Here is a 23,231-nt window from a genome sequence, read left to right as displayed (position 1 = left end):
GGCTAAATTTCTTGGTAATTAAAGAGTTAATACAAATTCATAGGAGTAAAATATCCCCTTATATCAATGGGAAAGGCATGGATTTCTGGTTTATAATGAAAGTACTATTAATATATATGTAAAGATAAATATTAATCAAAGTAATAAAAATTGAAATAAGCAACTTTTATTTAGGAGATTAGCAAATATTTTATAAAATATATAAATTAATGTTCACAAGGGTATGCTATTAGTGCAGCACTCTCATAAGTTGTTACTGATATTTATCAAGCAGTTATTGTATCAAACCTTTTGCATATAACATATTTATGTGTTATAGTACTCCATTAAATATACACAACATATTTATGCAGTAGGTATTTATTAGTGTCACTTTACAAAATATAAATAAATAAATAAGGGGCACAGAGTGATTAAGAACTTGTCCAAGCATACGGTTAACCAAAAGTAAATTGAGACTTTAACTCAAGTGTTCTGATTAAAGATTCCATCTAGTTAATCACAGTGCTATGCTGAAAATCAATACAAACTTTTCTACAAAGTAATTTAGCACATTGTATCAAAAAATCTTAAAAAAACACATTCTTTAATGTCTTCCTTTAATTTCTAGATTTATAACCCAAGTATTCAAAAGTATAAACAAAGGCTTACACATAGAGATGAACAATACAGCATTATTTATTTAAAAGTGAAAAGAAAATAAATGTATAATATTAAAAGAGTTAACAATATATTCAATCATCAATGTGTATTAATAAAAGTTTTCATATCACAAAAATGTTTGTGGTAAATACATGACAAAATGAAAAATAAAAATGATGCAAAAAAGCAAGAGTAAAATGAACATAAACTTCAGAATAATTGTTATCTTGGGTTAAAGAAGGAATGTATAATATTATTTAAATTGAAAATTGGGTACAGTTTCTTCATCTCACTATTATTATTTACAGCTCTCACCTATGCTATATACATTCATTTATATTTATTAAATGTTTTATAAAACAGTTTAAAGACAAAATGCAATATAAAGTGATACATTGAATATGATAAAAATATGAACATTTTTAAATGCCCTGTTAAAGACAGAAGGAAGTAGAGCCAGCCCTGATGGGCTAGTGGTTAAAGTTCAGCGCACTCCGCTCCGGCGGCCAGAGATTGGTTCCCGGGCGTGGAACTACATCACTCATCTGTCAGTCACCATGTTGTGGCGGTGGCTCACATACAAGAACCGGAAGAACTTACAACTATACACAACTATGTACTGGGGCTTTGGGGTGGGGAGAGAGGAAGAAAAAGGGAAGAAGATTGACAACAGATGTTAGCTTATGGTGAATCTTTCTCTGCAGAAAAAAAAAAAACAAACAGAAGGAAGTAGTCCAAAACTTTCATTAGCTTGTTCTTGGTAGTGACATTAAAGTGCTTCTTACTGTTCTATGACTCAGTTTATTTTCCCAATTATTCATATTGAATGAATCAGATTTCTAGTTTCTCATAATGGCAACTAGCCTGTCATTGATAACAATAAAAAAGTCCTCAAAAAGCTACAAAGAGCTGAAAACACAGAAAAAAATTTACCAAGCTAGAATCAAAGAGAAAGAGAGAAACTAAAGAAAGCTGTAGATTGAGGCTGGAAGCTGCTTTTGCACTGAGGGCATTTACTTAACCTGACAGGAAACTGACTTTTGTAATAAGAAGAACAGAGGCCAAAGGCCCAGATCTCCCCAAACTGGAGAATCTGAAAAGAGATCTCCTGAGTGACAAAGACTTATGCCTTAGGACAAACATGAATGAGCACAAAAAAGTTCTAACCCATCTAACCAACTACCCAGCATGGTGCAGGGTCACTTTGGCTCCCATGTATCACCTTAGTCCTAAAAATATAACTTTTTCAAGGAAAAGAGACAAGTCAAGAGCAAAAGAAAGTCTTAACCCAAGTCTTGCTATTTTAATCCGAATGCTGCTTGCACTAACCCAATTGCAGAAAATTGTAGAGTATTTTATGGCTTTTTATTTTTTTGTTTCATATCTCCTACAATGGCATTCTCCCCTGTTCCAGATGGATATAAGTATAGCCCAGTGCTGAAATAATATCTTCAGAGAATGCATAATTGGATGCATGTGAGAGAATGGCAATAATGACAAGGGTGTTATTAATCATAGTGGCACCTAGATGCTTTTTTCCTACCTACTTCCTTGTATAATAAGTATAGTCTTCTACCTCTGACAAAGAGGATTTACAAAACATTTTACAAACCAAAGAATACCCTTTCAAACTAGGAAAGAATTATATCTAATGAATTCTAACTAGCACTCACCCAGCTATCAATATCTTTTCCAAAATTTCAGGTCTAATGTAAATTATATTTCCCTCATAATGAGAGACTGGTTTTTTGAACCTAAAAAAATAGTAAGGTAGTACACTTGCAGACACTTATGCAGAATTAATTTAGAGAGATTAAAATTTAGATTCCTGAGACGACCAAAAAGCCACAGTTCATAGCCTTCTCCATTTAGGCCAATGATTCTCAATGGGAAGGGAGGGAAGGGAAGATTTTGTCCTCCAGAGGTGTTTGTGCAATGTGAGGAGACATTTGTGGGTGTCAAAACTGGAGATACGATATTGGCAGAGGCCAAGGATGTTGTTCAACATCCTACAATGCGCAAAATAGCCCCTTACTTAAAATTATCTGGTCAAACATGTCATTTGTGCTGAGGTTTAAACCCTACTTTAGGCTGAGTTTATCACTGATTATTTCTCACAGACTCAAGCTAAATAGAGACTGTTCAAGGATGATTTTGTTATGATATTTCACTTATTGCCAAGTCTTTGTATTTTGCTGTGGAGGAACTTTGTTAGCATCATCTTTTGATCAAACTTTGATTTCTTGCCTTATCCTTATTCTCCATTCCTCACAAGAAGAGAGGTGATTTTCTGATTAGAAAGTTTGGAAGAAGGAACTAAGCATGCTTCTTTCAGTTCTACTTTTCCTCCTTTTTCAGAAACAGATTGCTCACAACTACGTACATTCTAGGCATTCCCCAATTCTCCATGCCTGGTTACCAAGGCAGCCCACAGCAAGGAAGACTAAAGTTATCCAGTCATGCCAGTGACTCAACGTGTAAGATCATTTAATTCAAATACAGCAAGCTGATTGGCTATAGTCTGGCTAAATGTGAACCCCAGCCATTACGCAGACTTATCTGTCTACATCTTTTAGACACCTGTGTTCTATTTCACAATTGGTTCAGAACTCAAGTAAAGGAGAAGAGTTTAATCATCGTATCCCCTCAGATCTCTACAATTCCTATTTTCCAGTCTTTTGACAACTAGCCCTCTCTACATTCACACTGCTTTCTTAATGGTTTTGTTCATCATTGCCTTATTTTTTGGACTATTCCCATCACCCAGTTAGTCTCTGCCTGTATTCCTGTTCATTTCCAGTCTATCCTCATGCTCCACCATGTTAATCTTCTCGTAGCACAGTTCTGATAAGGAGGGTCTTTTGTTTAAGACGCTTAAATTTTCCTCCAATTCTATCATAAAAATACCCAAATTTCTTAGTATTGATTTCAAGTACAGTTTCAACCCATTCCAACCTACACCTCAAACATACACTCCAATCAAATTGGAACGATCATGATTCCACTTACATGCCTACCAGTAAAGTGAATGCAATGTGAACTTAGACTCTCTAATGTGATGATAGACCAATGACTTAAACTCTCTATGCCTCTCTTTTCTCATTTATAATAAAGGACTAATTATTCCTGGCTTTTCTTTTCACAAGATAATCACGAGAATTAAAAAATATACATGAATGCTGTCAAGTTAATGCAAATGTAAGATGCTAGTATAATAAGAAGAAAATGTACATGGCTCAAATGTGTATAGACAGGACTTTAACTGTAATTGTCAATGATTGGCAAGATCTCTTATTGTAATTTCCTACATTTAATTTGCAAGAGATTAATACTAACTTAAAGATTGAATTCTAGCATTTTGTAATCATGTCATAAGTTTTGTGTTACATTAACTTTTTGGCTTTGCTTTTACTTTTAGCTGAAAAGTGAAAAACTATAAATTGTCAATGTTTATTAAGTGTGCATTTATAGGGTTCATATAGATTTTGAAGTTAATACTTCCTTTAAGATGAATGTGTCTGGGAGCCTTGAGCATTCACACATCAGTGCAGTGAATAATAATGTCCTCTATTTCCATAATCCTTTTTCTCGAGAACTCAAGGAACTTTACAAATTAGAAAATGGTGCAAATTAATACCCATGTATAAACTCAGAAACTAAATACAATCAAGAAAAAATGTTGACTTGAAGAAGAAAGTGAGTCTCACAAAAATATTGTAAATTTTTCAGTGGTAATGACAGCTAACTATAAAGTAACTACTGTAAGTCATGAATTATCTTTTTTGGAGTGGGGGTCCCTGAATTGTCCCAATACCCATGCAAGTTAGTTATTATTATCCCCATTATCTCCATTCACAGTATTTAGTGATAAACTGAAGAATCTGAGAGGTTGTGTGACATGTTCATGGCCTTCTGGCTACTAAATAGTAACCCTAGAATTCATATCCATGGCTCACTCCATATCTCTCACACACAACCACGTGCGTACACATGGAATTCTCCAAAGTTACCCCTAGAATGTACCTATAGTGTCATTCAGCTTCGTCAGTTCTATAATGAAAGTTGCAACAATATTTCAGCAAATGTCTCCATATACCAAAGGGAAGAGTTGAAATCCAGAAAAGTGAAGTGCTTAGCCAGTGTCAAGTGTCAAGTCTGCAGTAGGAATAGTACTAGAACCAAAGTATTCTGAGTCTCGGGCTAGTGATTTTGGCTTTCTGGTAGAAAAAAAAATTATGTCTACCTAGATACAAATATAACTCGTATGTAGTGAGCACAAAACAACTGATAGTGAAACTCCACTGAGGTTGGAAGGTGTAGAGTAGAATGCAGCATTTCCAAATGTGGGCAACTTGGAAAGGACAGACTCTCACGTAAGGCAGGGCTCTGCAGTTGAGGAAGGAAGGAAGGAAGGGAAAAAAAATGTCATATTTGAAAAGGGTTTGGCCTCATGGGAGATGACCTTTTTGGGAACCCTCAACCCAAACCATATTGTTTCCTGTCTCAAACTACCCCCCACTCCCCAAAAAATCTTCATTTTCTTGGAAGTCTGTGTCACACCTTTGTAAGTCATTCATAAAAAGAGTGTTGCTGAAACTTTTTGGCAAGCTAAACATATTCACGTTGAGAATATCTCTTGAATTTGCAGCATTTGTACAGATCTGAACAATAGTTACTAAGAAGAAGAGATTGTTGAGTTAATAGAAATGCAGCTGATGAAGTCTGGCATTTGTGGCAGAAGGACTTTATTTATTAAGGAATTTTGAGGAAATTCTGACCAAAGCCTCGGGAACTCTACAACTAATAAATCATATAAGGATGTAACTAGTCTGATATAGGATCTTATAATAAATAGAGGGAGCAAAAAAGAAAGATAAACAAGAAAAAAAGGGAATGTGAACCATAACCATGAGAAATCAGCAGTCTGACAAAGTTAAGCACAGTGCTTTAATTATACCCCGAGTTGGACTGATCATCAACAATAAAACCACGTTGTAGTTATGGTTGGGTATTATTTATAATTTGATCCATTATAACTGTATGGGCGTGCAGTCATTGCTTAAAACTTGTCTATAGTCCATTCCTGTTCTCTTGACGCCTTTATATATAATAATCTTTTTAGATTTTTAAGAGGAGAAACTGGAACAAGCAAATTCAAAATTTTTTAAATTTATTTTATTTTTTAATTGAGATATAAATGACATACAACATCGTATTAGTTTTACATGTACAACACAATGATTTGATATATGTATGTCTTGCTAACTGATTACCACAGTAAATTAACATCCATCACCACATATAGTTACAAATTATTTTTATTGTGTTGAGAACTTTAAGACCTACTCTCTTAGTATCTTTTAAATATATAATACAGTATTGTTAACTATAATTGCCATCCTGCGCATTACATCCCCAGGACTTATTTATCTTACTTATCAAATTTTTACTCAAAACCATGGTACCTAGATGAGGCAGGCATTAGGACTGCATCCCAGTCATAGGTTGGATTCTCAGGAAGCAGATGCTAAGTCAGAGAGTGAGGTCTACGGTATTCTAAGAAGTAACACTTGTAAAGGAAGGTGAAAGAAGCAAGATTGGGCAGAGGAAGAGGTCAAACTGAGATGCACAGGAGTTAAAGCCTGGAAATCCAGCAGGGAGTTCTGAAGACAGTGGTGCCCAAAATGGCTGGGCCTTTCTACCTCTGCCTCACTCAGCTGTGCATGCAGGTGGCCCAGGAAGAGCGAGACCTCAGGTAAGGCAGGGATCTGCAGTTGAGGCAGACACTGAAGTGACAGCGGACCTCCTGCATCTGGGCAACAAGTCTTTCCCTGAAGGACTCTCTTTATCCATGTGCCGTGCAGCAATTAGACCCTGAGGCAGAAGGAAAACTTCACTTATCCCAACTTTGTTTAGATGTTGGTACATCATGCATTTTTGCATTAATTTTGATTTTTTGAAAACATTGCATTAAAATATTTATCTTATTTACCAAGTTTTTTGGGACCTCCTTACATTTTGCAACCCTGCCCCCAGCTCTACCTCTTTGTCTACCAATTCCTTACAGAAGGAGATGACAATGATCCATGTATTATTCTATGTGCTTTCTCTTTCAAGAGGCACATTGTCTTCCAGAAGTTTTCAGTCCAATAGGGAGATACTCGACAGTTTTTTATAATGGAAAACAATGTTAAACAGAAACTCAGAAAAATTTAGTTTATGTCCCATTTCTACTAGCTATGTAGAATAAATTATCCTACTTCCTGTGCAGATTTCGTATGATACCAATATCCCCACTAGTCATAGCACTTGCAGTAATTTCAAAGAGATAGATGCCATACGGCTTAAATAATATTAGGGAATTTTATTGGCCACGTAACATCTACCATATCAATGGATGTCAGGCAAGGTGCTGATATAAGCTTGACTGAGAAAAAAAATGTTCACAAAGATTTTAGAAGTGCCAATGTCAGAATATTCTCTAGATGCTTTCAAATCCATTCAATCCATCATTAAGCCAACTCACATAGTGAAAGTAGCAAGAGAAGAATTTTCTAGTGCCATCTTTCCAGGAACGTTTTCTCCTTTAATACAACATGATTTTCAAAACCACAATACATTTAACATTATATTTTAAAGCATATGAGAGATATTAGTTCCTATGAGGAAGAATGGGTATTTGAGATAAAGTGATTTTGAAACTCCTCACAATCCCATTTCCCGTATCAAGAGAGCTACCTTTATCTCTTGTACCCTAGTCTCTCTTAAGGCTTAGCTGTGAGACTAGGGTCATGCCATGGTAGATCAGAGCTTAGCACAGTGCTTAGGAGGTTAGGGGGTGAAGTTAAACTGTCTCTGTTCGAATCCTAACACTATTATGTTTTAGCCAGATATTAAGCTAGTCATTTAACTGTAATCTCATCTGCAGTGTGGTTATACTAATAGCATAGACCTCAGACATTTGTGGTAAGAATTAAACTAAGTTATATCTGTGCATAGCTTAGAACAGGGTCTAACACTTCGTAGGGCTTTAAACAGTTTCCAAAAATAGAATTAGTGGTTGGAATGGACCATGACATAGCAATCTACTCGCCTAATTTTGTATCTTTATGCGGTTTTTAATTATTTTAAAAATTCTCTCATAATAAAAACACTTGTAAATTAGAATTGCATGCTCAACTCACATTTTTAAGCCTGATAAACAGATTATATCAACTTGCATATCTGATGGCAGTTTATAACAACGTGAGTTTCAAAAGAAATTTGTCAACTGAGAATTACTATTTATTTAATGTTTGCCAAATTGATCGACAAACATTTTATTGCTTAAATTTTAATTTCCCAAATTCACAGAGACTTGTATGTATTGGAAAGCTAATTTAGTGTTTATGTAATTCAAAACCCTTATTATAAGTAAGACACTAAGGCCCAGACAGATGAAGTTGCTTGTGAAATATCACATAGTTGTTTAATGTCCCATCCAGAAAGGAGAACTCAGGTCTCCCTCCTCCAATCTCATCTGGAGTTCTTTCCACATCACGGTGCTGTTGTCAATTATATCTGTGTTTAATCACATTTATAGCCCCTACTTTATGCTGAGCATTTTCAGAGAAGAAAGAGACTATATTTCCTCCTAGTGCCTCCCACAGTGCTTTGTACAGAGCACCTTTCAAGTAAATAAATATTGAACGATTAAATAAGAATATGAATCACATGCCAAATCAACAGTGCCAAAATAAATTATTAAGAAAGATTAAGTCAATTTTTTTTAACATTCTTACCATGTTTATTACTGTGAAGTCACAACATGAGTTTGAAGATATGTAGGACAGTTTGCAAGAGAAAAACAAAACAGGCAGAAATAGAATTTTAAAGATTAACCTGAGGTGGGGAGGGAATCAAGAAATTAAGAGCCTTACTCCAAGAAACGTAGCAAATGTGTGCACGAGTATAAGTCAAACATCATAAAATGGGGGAGTGTGTTTTGGGATTTGGGAGGATTCTTTGTCCCAATTTAGACTATCATCACATCCTGCTGTGACATAATTGTTTTACTGGAAAAGTGAGTCTAGGACCAAGGTCAAATGCCCCAATTTTTCCTTTCTCTAATGCAGATGAGTCATGCAGAAGCAGAACGTACCCTTGAATCTGTTTGCTGTATGGGCGAACTTACTTCATTCATTCAACCCCTATTTATGGAATAGCCATTATGTAACAGAAACTGCGCAAAATTCCAAGGATAAAACAATGACCAAGATAGACAATTTCCTTGCCTCAAGGAGCAAGATTCTGATGGGAGAGACTAACATCACACAAGGAAACAAACAAGAAGGCAATGGCAGGGTGATGTGATAAAGAGGAACTAGGGTACAAGTGGGAGCAGGTAGCTTGTCAAGAAGACCTTTCTGAAGAGGAAATATTTAAGCTGAAATCATATGCAAAGATGGTTAACCCCCTACAGAGTAGAGAAGGAAGCACAGGAGTGAAGGCCAAGGCCCAGCCCCGGGAGGAAATAATCTACCAATTTTAAAAACCTCAACCAGTTCAGTAAAGCTGGAGTCAAACAAGTTTCTAGACGAGTGAGGAGAGATAATTCTACTAGTGAGCTAGACAGAGGCCAGATCAGGAGAGAGCAGGCTAAACCAAGGAGCTTGGAATTCGTTTGCTGACACTGGGAAGCTATTAAAGAATTTGTAGGCAAGGGACTAAATGTTCAGATTTGCTTTCACTACAATTACCTCTCACTCAAGTGGAGGACATATTGGAGGTGAGATACACTAGAACCTGAGAGAGAACTCAGGGGTCAACTATGCTAATTCATTTAAGAAGTGGTAAGAATAAACCTGAGATCCTGACTGGAGATCTGGAAAAGTCAAGGGAAGAGATTGAGACACTTAGAAACACCCCATTCATGTCTCTTTTATAGCAATTATTAAATTGTTCTGAGGTCATTTGTTTTCTTGCCTGTCTTCTCCATCAGAACATAAGCTCTTGGAGAGTCTTATACAGTTATGTGACACATAGGACGTTTCGGTCAACGACGAACCACATATAAGACAGTGACCTCATAAGATTAGTATCATATAGCCTAGGTGTGTAGTAGGCTATACCATCTGGGTTTGTGTAAGTGCACTCTATGATGCTCAAACAATGACGCAATCACCTAACGACACATTTTTCAGAACATATTCCTATTGTTAAGCAACTGCATAACCGTACTTATCTTATGGCACTTGTATTTGTGGTGTTTCTCAAAGTGTTTGCACATAGCAATCACTTTTAATATCTGTTGGATAAATGAATAAATGAATGAAACAATCTCATGTGGAAACATATTTTTGCTCTGTGCTTTTATACACAGTTCCTCCTGCTATATGTAGAACAGCTCCATTTTTCAGATGGGGAAAGTGAGACTGACGTGAAGAGGAGATAGTCTTCTTACTCTCTCTTCATGTTCCATTTTTCTCTCCACATAACCAAAATAATTTGTCAGGAAGGGAAAGAATATCCAAGCAGTGACGGCCATTCACAATTCATAGCTATTTCCTGCTTCTTCCCACTCTCATTAAGATAACTTTTAAAGATAAGATTATCATATATGTTTAACTTTTCAAAGCATGATTTTTTGTCATTTTCACAAAATTAAAAAAGTAAAGCAAAATGAAAGTAGATTCAGTCTTCCAATTCAGTTTATTTTTGGCTCAAGACTTAAAGATATGTCAACAAATATTTTTTTGAACTAAAGATCACATTCAGCTGGAGACTTTCTTAAGTTATTCAGTGACATGAACTCCGGGATTGCAGAACTAGCATTTTCCACATCAACTGTCAAAATAAAATTTAATTGTTTGGAAAATATACAACTGATGTCTTCAGTGTAGTCTGTATTTATATAAATAGGATAATATATTTTTTTCTAAAATATATACCCATAATTGCAAGTGAAATGTTCCTTTAAGAAAAGTGAAAGTTCACAATGACAGTATTTGAACAAGGTCATACAATATGTCTAACGTCTACTTGCGTCTATATCCTTTTCCTTGGGTATAGTGATATAGTATAGCAGCAAATGATATAGTAATATAGCATTTGGGTGTTGTTTTTTTTTTTTATTCTTGCACACACTGTATATTGAACCGAAAGTCATTTACAACCCTTTTCTCCCTTTCCTTTTTTTCCTGCAGAAATAGTAAAGTATGCATTAGAATCACCTAGAGGGCTTGTTAAGTCCCAGATTCCTGATTCAGTGAGTCTGGGGCGAAGATGAGGATTCCTGTTCCTAACAAGATCTTAAGTGATGATGATACTGCTGGTCCAGGGACCACAAATTGAGAACCACTACCTTACAACAGAGACTGAAAAACCATGTTTACCTTCCTCAGTGTCTGTGTGACCTTATATCTCTCAAGAGGGGCTGGGTTATGCTGTAATAACAGACAACTGTCAAATATAAGTGGCTTAAAAGAACAAACACACATCTCTCAACTCAAGTTTCATGTACAAGGAAAATCATTGTGAACTCTGTTTCATGAGTCCACGGGTCCTCACTCTGGGATCCAGGCATATACAATTGTTTTCTGGAATGTTCCTGTAGACAGTGACAGAGGAGAAAAGATGTGACAACTTGTGCATTGGGGTCTTAAAGGTACAGCTTAGAAATAACATATATCATTTTCACTTAAATTTTATTGACTGATGCAAGTGACTTGCCACACTTAATTTCTGAGGGGGGGAGGAGTGGTGAAGGTGCTTGGAAAGAGATGAACCTGAATATTAGTGAACAGCTATAAGGGACACCACAGATGCATTTCTGACCAATACAATATAATAGAAAGTCATTGGGTGAGGCCTTCCAGGAGGGGAATAGACTTGGTGGGCCTGCCTCTTCTGCATTCCACCCTCTTCGATGTACACTTTCTTTTTACCCGGAATGTAGAGGCGATTTCGGGAGGTGCAGCAGTCATATTGAGGTCAGAGGCATCAATAAACTAGAGCCTTTCAGCCAAACCTTGCCCATCTCTTGTCTTTGTAAATAAAGCTTTATTGGAACACAGTCACACTCATTCATTTGCATATTGTTTGTGGCTGTTTTCACGCTGCAAGGGCAAAGTTAAGCAGTGGCAACAGAGAAATTATGGCTCACAAGGAATAAAATATTTATTCTCTGGTCCTTTACAGAAAAGTTTCTCAAGCCCTATACTAAGGATTCCAGAGCAGGAAGACAGAGGGAACTTGCATCCTTGATGATGTCCTTGATCACCCAGACTACTGTGGATTGCCTTTTTTAGAGTTTTTTTTTTTTCAACAATAGAAACATTAAGCCCTATTTATTCAAGTCAGGCTAGCAGGATCTATTACTCACAGATGAAAGCATTCTTAATGGATATATCTCCCTACAAACATGCTGAGATGCTGGAACACTAGGCATTACCCAAATTTCTGGATAGTAAACAGACACAGAAGTAAAATAACTTGTCCAAGGTCATGCATCTACCTGTGTGGCAGAGTAGGTTCTACAGCCAGGAACACAGGTCCCCAAGTTAGAATACCATGCAGATAGATTGCAATATTATTTTTTTATTTTGTTTAGCAAAATCTTGGGAATATACGTCATCATGCTGAAGAAGTTATAAATAAAGACAAAGAAAATTATCACAGTGATGACAAGTTTGGAAGAGATACTTGGACATAAACACACTAGAATTCTCTGATTTTTAATTCTGGCTGAAGATATAAGATCATGGTATAAATAATAATGAAGATTGTGGATATGGGAAAGTGCACGGTCGGGGGAATTTATATAATGGAAACAGGGCAACATATTTTTTGAGAGTTTAGTTTGTGCCAGGGTTTTCCACAGAGGAACATTTATTTTAATTCTTATAACAACTCACGTGTGAGACATAATTTTTATGTCCCTTTACGCATCAACAATCTGAGGCTCAAAGAGTTGTAAAGACTTGTCTAAGATCACTTAACTAAACTCAAAAAGAGATGATAGCATGGGAAGAGCAGGAACATGTGGCACCATAGACTCCAAGGAAACAGAGTTTTGAGAAGAAGAAGAACAGTGGCAAATATAGCCAACAGGTCAAGCAAACTACAGCTGAAAATAGCTGTGGGTTAGAGAAATACAGACTAGGGACTATTAGTTGTGGTGAGGCAAATCAAGTTAGAATTGTTTGCTGAGGGAGGGAGGGAAGGAGGGAGAAAGAGAGAGAAAGACAGAAAATTAAGTAGAATACTTGTATCTTAATTTTCTTTAATCAACAGTACAAAAATTTTGACAGGATATATGTGTCCATGTTTTTATTGAGTTTTTTAAAAAAATTCTATGAGGCAGGCTTTACTTCTTAAGTTAGGAGAATATTCTTTATACCCCTTTTAAGCTCAATTTTCTCCTTTGTGGTATAGAGCTGATATAAAACTACTCATAGGTCCATTAAATTGTATTAAATTTAATAATCCAAATAAAATACAGAGCACATAGCTTGAGTCATAGTAGGCACTTAATATACGTTAAATAGCTGTAACTATTTCTTATTATTACTATTATTTGATAGCATTCTTCTTCCCTTGTTTCTATCTCTCCCTCAGAACCATCAATTATCTGTAAGTAGTTGGTTTATTTACCGGCCGTATCAATCATATCCTTCATCTTTTATAGAAATTTGCCTTTTTTTCTCCTCATTCTGAGAGTTTCAAGCTTGTGAGTGATGTCACTGGTTTGAGACTTTCAGTGAAGATTCATATTCTGCTGTTTTATTTTCAGTTTCTTTTCCATCTTTGCTCATCTTTTCTATCTCCATTTTGGTCATCTATTTTCCTCTTATGACTTGCAGATCGATTTTCGCAGAAGCCATGTCTTCTTTGATTCTAATGAAGATCATAAAACAGATTCCTGCAGTTTTCTTTTGGATCCTGCAGTAGCACATTTTCAGAAGTTATGTTATTCCTTTGAGTCTCCTGGATGTTGTGTTTTCTCTCTTATTCCTTAAAATTTTCTGTTAAAATACATGTTGATTTTTTTTTAACCTTTTTTTCTTAACTCATCTTGGGAAAAAGATCAGGACTTTGTCACTGGGCAACCCTTCGTGTTTCTGTCAGACCACTTAGGAAGTGGTGTAACCCTCCTCAGATCCTTAGCTGAGGAGCAGATAGATGTGCACAGCTCTGCATCCCAAGCTGGGTTGTTTTTCACCCAATGTACCACTGCACTGCTGAGGTAGCATCTTCCTCCGCCCCTTCTGGCTGGTTCTTCATTAATCTAAATTGATGTAACACATGAAAAGCACAATTGCTAGCAAACATCACTGCTTGTAGCCTGCCCATTTCTGTTGATTTCTACGGTACTTTTCTCGTGAGAATTATTCCTCCTGATTGCCACATGTCACTGCCAGATTCCAATACTTAGAAGAGACTGAATATACAAATGCACCATGGCCAGTCTGTATATAAATGTAGAACTCTGACCCACAACCTGCAGCAACCAGCCCAAGAAGACAACTTGCTAACTATAGTAATCAATCCAGGAAAGCAGACTACTATCTGTAGCAACCAATCTAGGAAGTCGAGCAATAACCCCTGTAGCAATCAGCCCAAAATGCCCAAGATTTGATTAATAATGGACAACTTTCCTAATATTTGCTCCTGCTTCCAACTTAGGACCAACCACAGAAAGCCAAACGTGTACCCCAAGCCAATCACATAGGATGCCCTGCTTCTAGTTAGCCTGCCTCCAGCCTTCCTATGCCAACAGCCTCCCAATCAGGGTACATCTGAGCCTTCCTTTTTTCTGCTATCAAGCTTTTGTGCTCCTCTGCCCGCCTTTGAGTCTCTGCCAAACACAAATGATGGTGGCTGACTCCCACTTTGTAGCAAGCTCTGAATAAATAGCCTTTGCTTGCTCTCATTAGAGTGGCCTTCATTTATTTTCACACTAACTGCCCAGGTGAATTCTGGGCTATATAGCTTCTACCTAGATAAATAAATGTGAATCAACTAATATTTTGGGGAACACTGTATTTTAAGAGGAAAATCAAGGTATATCATAAGCTAAAATTTAGATAGTTTACTATTCATTTGCATCTGCCTCATTATTATAAGTTTTTTATCGATTTTATTTTTCAATTTTATTTTCGTTTTCATGGATATTTTAGTGTGAAGTTGTGAGAAGGCGCTTAATTCTGGCATTTTATACCAGGAGTAGCCAGGCTACTTTTTAGAGGTATATTTTATTACGGCACAAGTTCTAACACACTGAATTCAAGGTTAATAATGTGTCTCTCAGGCTGACAACTTTATTCTCTCTCAATACACACCTACAAACACACACACACAGTCCCAGTGATTAATGAATCCCATTACCCAGATCATTTTGTTTGCTTTTTTAAAAGTTTGCCCTCAAATGTATCCATATTTTAGATGACGGTATTATTTTCCTTGAATTAACCATAAACTGATTCACTGAACCACCTGGCTGTCTAATAAATCTTCTAATTAATGGGATGCCTCCTAATTAAAAAAAATAATATTTGTTTCCCGTATTAGGCTGCTAATAGCTTTGTGGCTTTTATATATAAGTGAGGACCTAGCACTCTCACATATCTTTAAAAGAAGAAAGGCAGCAGGCTATTTAAAAGCAATGAATAGGGGCTGGCCCTGTGGCTTAGCGGTTAAGTGCTCACGCTCCGCTGCTGGCGGCCCCGGTTCGGATCCTGGGCGCCCACCGACGCACTGCTTCTCCGGCCATGCTGAGGCCGCGTCCCACATACAGCAACTAGAAGGATGTGCAACTATGACATACAACTATCTACTGGGGGGATTTGGGGGAAAAAAAGGAGGAGGATTAGGCAATGAATGTTAGCTCAGAGCTGGTCTTCCTCAGCAAAAAAAGGAGGATTAGCACCGATGTTAGCTCAGGGCTGATCTTCCTCACAAAAACAAATAAATAAATAAATAAAAATAAATAAATAAAAGCAATGAATAGGTCTTTTTAGCTCTTTCTATCAACTGAGAGAAGTTAAATTTCACAACTTGTGTTTGCAGTGTGAGTGGTCTGTTTTTCTTTTACCTGCTTTTCACCTCTAAACACAGACTTGTGTCCTTGAAGCACAAAGTAATTTAGAGTGGCTCTTTGCTATTCCTGGTAATTCAGCCTTGTTTTTCTATTGCACACTCCAAAGCTCAGTGTGAGACATTTATCCTACTTAATCATGACAATGTAGATGCCAGAAGGAATTGAGTAGAGCAGCAGTGCTGCGAGGATCTGGCCTTAGTGAGGAAGAATCCTGGCTCCTTTGTGTTCCCTTGTAACTTCTATTGCACATGCCCTTTCAGTAGCTTAATATTTTCTTCACGTATATTTCTGCCTCGAATTATCAATTTGCATTCTGCTTCAATCTAAAATTATTTTACTTTTCAGCGAAATCTCAAAAATGTATTACGTCTACTGGTGAAGTTAATAAGATGATTTCTACATCTCCAATATCCTATACGAATTCTATGTGATTTATTTAAATCAGTTTGATGATGTTAACGTGTTCTATGAGGCGTTTGACTTTAAGGATTTCATAGAGACATACCTTCCTATTTGAGCTGACACTCACGGTGACTCAGAGAATTGCCTTCTCTAAAGTACATAGCTAGTTTGGAGTCAGCTAGTTGAGCATCATGTTAAGTCCTCTATCATTTGATTCCTTCCTCAATATTCTTTCTTTTACCAAACAAGGATACAAAACACAAGTATGTGTTTTATTAAGCAATAACAGTTGAGTCATTTGGTTGTTATTAATAATAATAATTACTGACAATGCAGACTCTAATAATAATTATCGTCAGTGCTTGCTATGTACCAGGCACTGTGCTAAAGAGTTTATAGCTCACAGCAACTTCATGAAGCACAGACTATTATTATCTCCATTTAACAGAAGAAAAAGCTGACTCATCAAATCGTTAAGGAATTTGCTCAAGGCCACCTAACTTTCAGTGCAAGTTCTTATTTTGAATGGGGTGTTATTTCTTTGATAAGTCTTTTAAAAATGTCCTTAATTGACAAAAGTCTCATGTAAGTTAGATTCCTTAAACTTTATTTCTTAGATACAAGTATTAAAAAATAAAGTGGAAAAAGATATGAGAGGGAGAGATATCATTGCAATCACGTATTAGCTATTTTTAAAGCAATCTTTTTCATTTCAAATCTGATGTTTCTCCGTAGAAAAGATTGAAAGGTAAATCGTAAAACACCTCACAATTCAGATCAAGCCAGTATAGGAACCAAAATTGGCTGCTTCCAGAATCTGTTTTCTTAAGACTCTATATTACCTTGCCAACACTCAAGCTCTGTGACATTATCTTTTCTTCCTGAGGCAAGTTACTTAGATTCCATGAGCCCGGTTTCTTCATCTGTTAAATGGAGATATTTAAAGGGTTGTGAGGATTAAATAAGATCGTGGCCGTGAAGTGCTTAGCAAAGTGCCCAGCATCTAAGCCTTCCATAAACAGTAGCTACTGGTTGCTATCAGAGGGCATCATAACATGGGATTTGCCCACATTGACAGCCCATTCTTTTGCTTGCTGTGATTTCTTCTCTACCACAATTCTATCGTGGAGATGAAGACGAGAACATGAGTCGATATCTAGCATGGTATAACGTAAAGAACACTGGGATGGGGGAAATGAGATCTGACTCTCATCCCAGGTTAGTGTGACACCGGGAATATTACTAAGCCTCTCTGAGCTCAAACTCACCCTTACGGAAAAATAAGGTAGGTATGATGACTTCTGACACCAACTACCTGGAGTTGGGCCAAACTTCACAGGTTAAGGGCAGAGTCCCCCATAAGACTGCCTTCACTTCAAACACCAGCCACAAGCTTGGAGGTCACCAGGCCATCCTTTCTTCTGAGCACCTGGCCACTTCCTCAGCTCTCACTACTCCTTCAGGTTCAATAATATGCTAGGAAGGCTCACAGAATTCAGAAAAACACTATACTTAAGATCACAGTTTTATTATAGCAACGAAGGATACGCATCAGAACCAAAGGGAGGGATGCATAGGGCAAGGTCTGGGAGAGTCTTAAATGTAAAGCTTTCATTGTCCCCAGGGTCTCCTTACCCTTCTAGCACATTAATGTGTGACGATACTCATGGTATTGCCAAACAGAGATGCCCACCTGAGCTTTGGTGTCCAAAGTTTTTATTGGGGATTTGTTATGTAAGTATGATTGACTCAGTCATTGACTACACAGCTGAACTCAATCTCCAGTCCCCTCCTCCTTCCCAGAGGTTGGGCTGATATCACATGGCTCAAAGCCTCAACTCTCTGATCACATGGTTGGTCTTTCTGGCATGACTAGCTCCCATCCTGAGTCATCTTCTTAGTGTAAACTACCTAGGGGCCCATTGTGAGTCACTTTGTTGGTACAAACTAGCAGATGTGGCCCGAAAGGTTTGCCATGAATAACAAAGATACTCTGGGAAATTCCAAGGATTTAGAGGTTACAGCTCCTCAAGTGGAGACAAAGGTCAACCAAATTCTTTATTAAAATAAGTGATATAAAATATACTCCCTCATTCTACTTCCTAACTCACACACATGATCTTAAAATAAGGAGCCTAAGAATTTTTTTTAATGGAATAATCAGAAAAAAGTAAATCAAAGGCAGTGTATATGAAGAAAAGGCTCTCTCCTCTGTGATTGTCTTTCACAAAGCAGACACAGAGAGAAGAGATGACTCTGGCATCAGAAACACACTCTGATTGGAAAAAGAAAGTAGCTTGAAAAAAGTGGCAGTGAATTAATGTGTCCAATGGGAATAGTTTACTGGTCCCTTATCTGAAGCTTATGGTACATTCCATTATTAACTCTTGAATCAGACATATTCATAGTCCTCTAACTTGGGGACCTTTTAATTGTGTACCAAATGCCTTAGAATTAGAGTAGATTGTGAGACTTATTTTCCTCTCCAAGCTTTCATTACTAAATTTTATGGTCTGTCCCCTTTCCCATGCAAAAGTTATTGAGCATTAATGGAATTCTCCACATAATCAATGAAAAAGACTGTCAAACCAACACACAAAACTTAAACACATTACTTTGTTTGTGAGCCATTCCTGAAAGAATAAGCAACTTGTTGCAGGAAAGTAAATATTTTAAGTATATCACAGTAATTTATTTCTTACTCCATACAGTCACATAATAAGTCATTTCAAACATGCTGCTCTTTACTAACAAAAGACGTTTTCATCTCTGTTTTTCTTCCCAAGCAGGTAGGTAGACTATCATCGTGCTGTAAGCGTGTGTGTATGTGTGTATATGTGTGGAAGGATACACTCTTTGTGATAAGGAGTGATTAATGCTGCAATGGAAATGAACAACATCCTTCATTGAGATGATTAATTAAAATGGAATGCTTTCACATATGTATGATTGTATGTGGTACAGAGGTGCAATAGATTAAAGAAATGTTCTCTCTGCTTTTTCTTGTGACAGAATCATCTTTGGATATTACATACTCAGAAGATTTTTAAATACCAATTTTCAGTTTAATAGACTCTTTGTGAGGAGAAAATATTCCTAAGATATAATATAGAACCAAATAAGAACAAATCCTCAAACTCCCTTTTTCAATCATTTATTTAGTCAATGTAGCCAGGCTAAACCAGGCTAGATCCTAGCCACCGAGAAATATGAAATGCCTTGTTCTCCTTAGACTCATCAGGTGTTGATGAAGTAGACGTGTTCTATGATTTATTTAAATCAATTTGGTGATGTTAACATGTTTCCTTATAACAGCCTTCATAATAATTTGATTTTTTTGTACCCGTAAGACAGCCTTTTATAATATATATTAAGATTTATTCTAGACTTTTACCCAAAATAGAAAGCGTGTTACTGGTTAATTGAGGAGAAAATCTCCAGGTACAGGCTTATCTTTCTTGGCACTTCAGGGAGGCATTTGATCTCAAGATCCCACTCAGATATACCTTCTTCTTTGAGCTGGCGCAAATGCACATGTTATTGGGGTATGTGATGCAGAATGTTCTAAGAGTTTTGGGTGGACTGAGAGAGTTATTCTACCTATGTGCTGTTGGAAAGTTCTTCACAAAAGAGTGTCATTTGAGATGAATCTTGAAGGATGAGGTAGCTGCCTAAGCCAAGCATGTGATATTTCAGTGAGCGATGACTTGTGAACAGTGTGAACGTAAGACATCAAGGAATGAACTACCAGGTAAATATAGGGAATGGAGATAAATAGGACATAACCAGAAACTAGGATAGATTGCGTTTAGATAACTGCTGCCTAAAGGAAGGTAGAGGAATGGAAAGGAGGACTCCAGGGACATAAAAAAGTCTCTGCTATTAATTAGCTACAAGACTAAAGTGCAGGATTGCTCAGTGCTTCCACCTCTGGTCTGGAGGCTCAGGCCCCCTCAATGAGCTGTCTCAGAGTTTCCCCACGTGCCATCTCCTACAACTGCCAGCCAATGAATTCATTGGGTTGACAGTGATGGGAAATGAAACACCACACAGAAGCCTCTCATTGTTCTGTATCTTTCCATTTTTCCCTGTTCTGCAACTTCATCCAATTACTTTCTCTGTCTCCAAGTTTACTCTGAACTTTCCTGTTTCTGGACACAATTTCTTCTCCTCCCTGGGATGCTCTGTTCACCTTCTGCCTCAGAGTCGACCTTTGCCGTAACTCCCTTTAACGCCTTTCCAAACTACCCGTGCTGAGATCAATCTTTCTCTGTCCTTTGCTAGTACAACTTATGCATCTATTTCAACAAAACATTGTCAACCTTATGTCACAATTAGCATGCGTTTTCCCTGTAGATGATAAACCTTTCAGGGGCAGTCACCATGTTTGGTTTCCCAATAGTTCCTATGACTATGTTTGGCACATAATGAATGCACAGTATACATTTGGTCAATAGAATTGCAATGCAAGACTATTTTTAATAAATTTGTCTAGGCAGAAATCAGGCCTCTATAATAACTTGATTTTTTTGTACATGTAAGACAGCTTTTTATAATATATCTTAAGCTTTATTCTAGACTTTTACCCAAAATAGGAAACCTGCTATCAGTTGATTGAGGACAAAATATTCAAGTACAAACTTATCTTTTTTGGCACTTCAAACTATAAATTCATTTTCCATTTTCAAAGCCATAAACTATGTTCTTTGATAGCCAGTCCAACCAGAAGGTTTTACTATACAATTTTATACTCCCTTTGTTGATGTACCCAGATAAGTTATTGCTTTATGAGCTATAGCCTATTAACAGGCATTCATATTGAGCAACTTCTTTTGCATAAAACATGCCTGGGGAAATACAATTACTGCAATGTTATTATTAAAGCAGCAAGGAAATATATTATCGGAGAAAAGAAAAATCCTATACTAGCTACATTCCTTTTGCTCTTAGTGTCAAATGCCTTTTAACCAATTAATAGCTCTTCTCTAGCAGACTGATTTCCCCTTCTGTTTTTTCCCTTAATAGGTGGTTTAAAAACATCTACAACCCTAATTGCTATTTCTTACTTTGTATTATAACATTCATAAGTAAACCTGATCTTTCTGTCTCCATTTCCCTTTATTTAATATGGTGATGAGTTGTCCTTACGATTTGGTTTAGCAATTATATGGGAGATGTACTTTTTAGGGACAGATATAGATTATTTGCTGTTTAAGTCAAAATTAGAAGCATCAATGAAATGGTAATTCTTAAATCTACCAAATTAAATTCTCTTCAGAATGATGAGTTGCCCCACTGTAGCATCGATATGATTAGCTATGGTTTCAGGAGCTAGTGTATTTTACCTTTCAGTATCATATTTGAGATTATCTCCTAAGACTAGGAATGTGACAAGGAGAAAAAAGAATTAAGCAAAGTCAAAAGAATTTGATACTTCATTTTAGGATTCACGTGTGCCAAATTAACTTCCCTCTCTTTGGTTTAGTTTTCTCATTTCTAAAAGGAGCTCAGATCTGATATATAGGGTCCTTCTGTACTTGAGTACTAGATGATTCCTAGGAGATGGCTCTTCTTTAGTGCATCTTGCCACAGCCATTCTAGATACACCTGATTTTCAAACATCCACCTGATTCTCTATACTCCCTTGATAAGTTATTTGATAATTTTATACAAGTGGGAACCTAAATTCGTGGGCCGGCCCTGTGGCTTAGCGGTTAAGTGCGCGCACCCCGCTGCTGGCGGCCCGGGGTTCGGATCCTGGACGCGCACCAAAGCACCGCTTCTCCGGCCATGCTGAGGCCGCGTCCCACATACAGCAACTAGAAGGATGTGCAGCTATGACATACAACTATCTACTGGGGATTGGGGGGGGGAAATAAATAAATAAATAAAATTTTTAAAAAAAGAACCTAAATTCATTAGAAATAGCTGGCTCCTATTGTTTTACATATCTTGGGCAAAATTCCTCTTTCCGATTGTTTGTTCTATTTGGTCCAACCTAAAGACCAATCTTCCAGCCAGAGAAATAAACCAACAGATATTCAGTAAATAAGTAGTGTGGTCTTCTCCCATTTCGTCTGGAATCTTCTTCACATAGGAAATCTAAGATACTTGGCTCATTTTTTTAACCTCTAACTGTTTAAAAATTCTCTCCATTCTAATATAGTAGAAAAGTTCCACAATATCCTACTGACCCATCTGTGCCTAACAGAAATCTACATTTTAAGTGTTGAACAATACTGCCAGTCTTCTCCAGACTGTAGATATTAATGAAGTCCCATATTTATCAATAAATCAAAATTCCAATTCTTTTCACATATACACCCTCTCCTTCCTGTTTTGACTCCTGCTTCCCCCATTTTCTACACAGTGTGCTCATATGTGACCTTAGTCCTTTAAATAAATCTCCTTCCTTTGTCTTTCAGGGAGTCCTGAATGGGTGTCTCACAAATGCACATCAGCTACAATCACTGTAAGATGGCCTCTATGTTATTATTCTCTTTCTTCATATAATCCATTTTCATATCAATCGCTGTCTCCAAGAAGCCACCATGAAGATAAGTTTTCTAAGAGAACACTTCTAGTATTCTCAATGCCGCAATTTTGTTTGACCCCATGTAAAAGCAGAGAGAACACCCTCTTCCAAATGAGGAATCATATTTTGTCTTCTGGATTATGTCTCTATGCCCAGAAAGTTATAAAATACTTTATGAAGGCATATTCTTCAGTGTCAAAACTAATCTTTTTCTTTCTAGAGCATTAAATCCATTCTGAGTGGGGAGGCAGAACCTACCTCAACTCTCCTGTTATCCTCATCTCTCCCTTCCTTGGCTCTGCCACAAGGTCAGATGAAGGTGGAAAAGGTGGAAGCCTGCTCCCTTCTCAGTGTTTAGTCTTCAAAACCAAAGTCCCTGCTACGTGTCAACTCAGTTTGGGCTCAGCTAGGAATCTCAGGTCCTGCAATTTCTTATTGTTTTCAGCAATTGTTTATCAAAAAGAATGTCTTCACGTCCCCAAGAGCATAACACTGGTGGGCTCTCTCTAAGTCCTTTAAGCATCCATATCCCATATCTTCTAGGAATTGACTATGTCTGATCGTCAAGATGTC

The sequence above is a fragment of the Ceratotherium simum genome, chromosome 15 (genome assembly GCF_057802395.1).
Source record: "Ceratotherium simum simum isolate JZ-2026a chromosome 15, ASM5780239v1, whole genome shotgun sequence".
NCBI classification, from domain to species: Eukaryota; Metazoa; Chordata; class Mammalia; order Perissodactyla; family Rhinocerotidae; genus Ceratotherium; species Ceratotherium simum.
The sequence above is the reverse complement of the archived record's forward strand: the minus strand, read 5'-3'. Positions refer to the sequence as shown.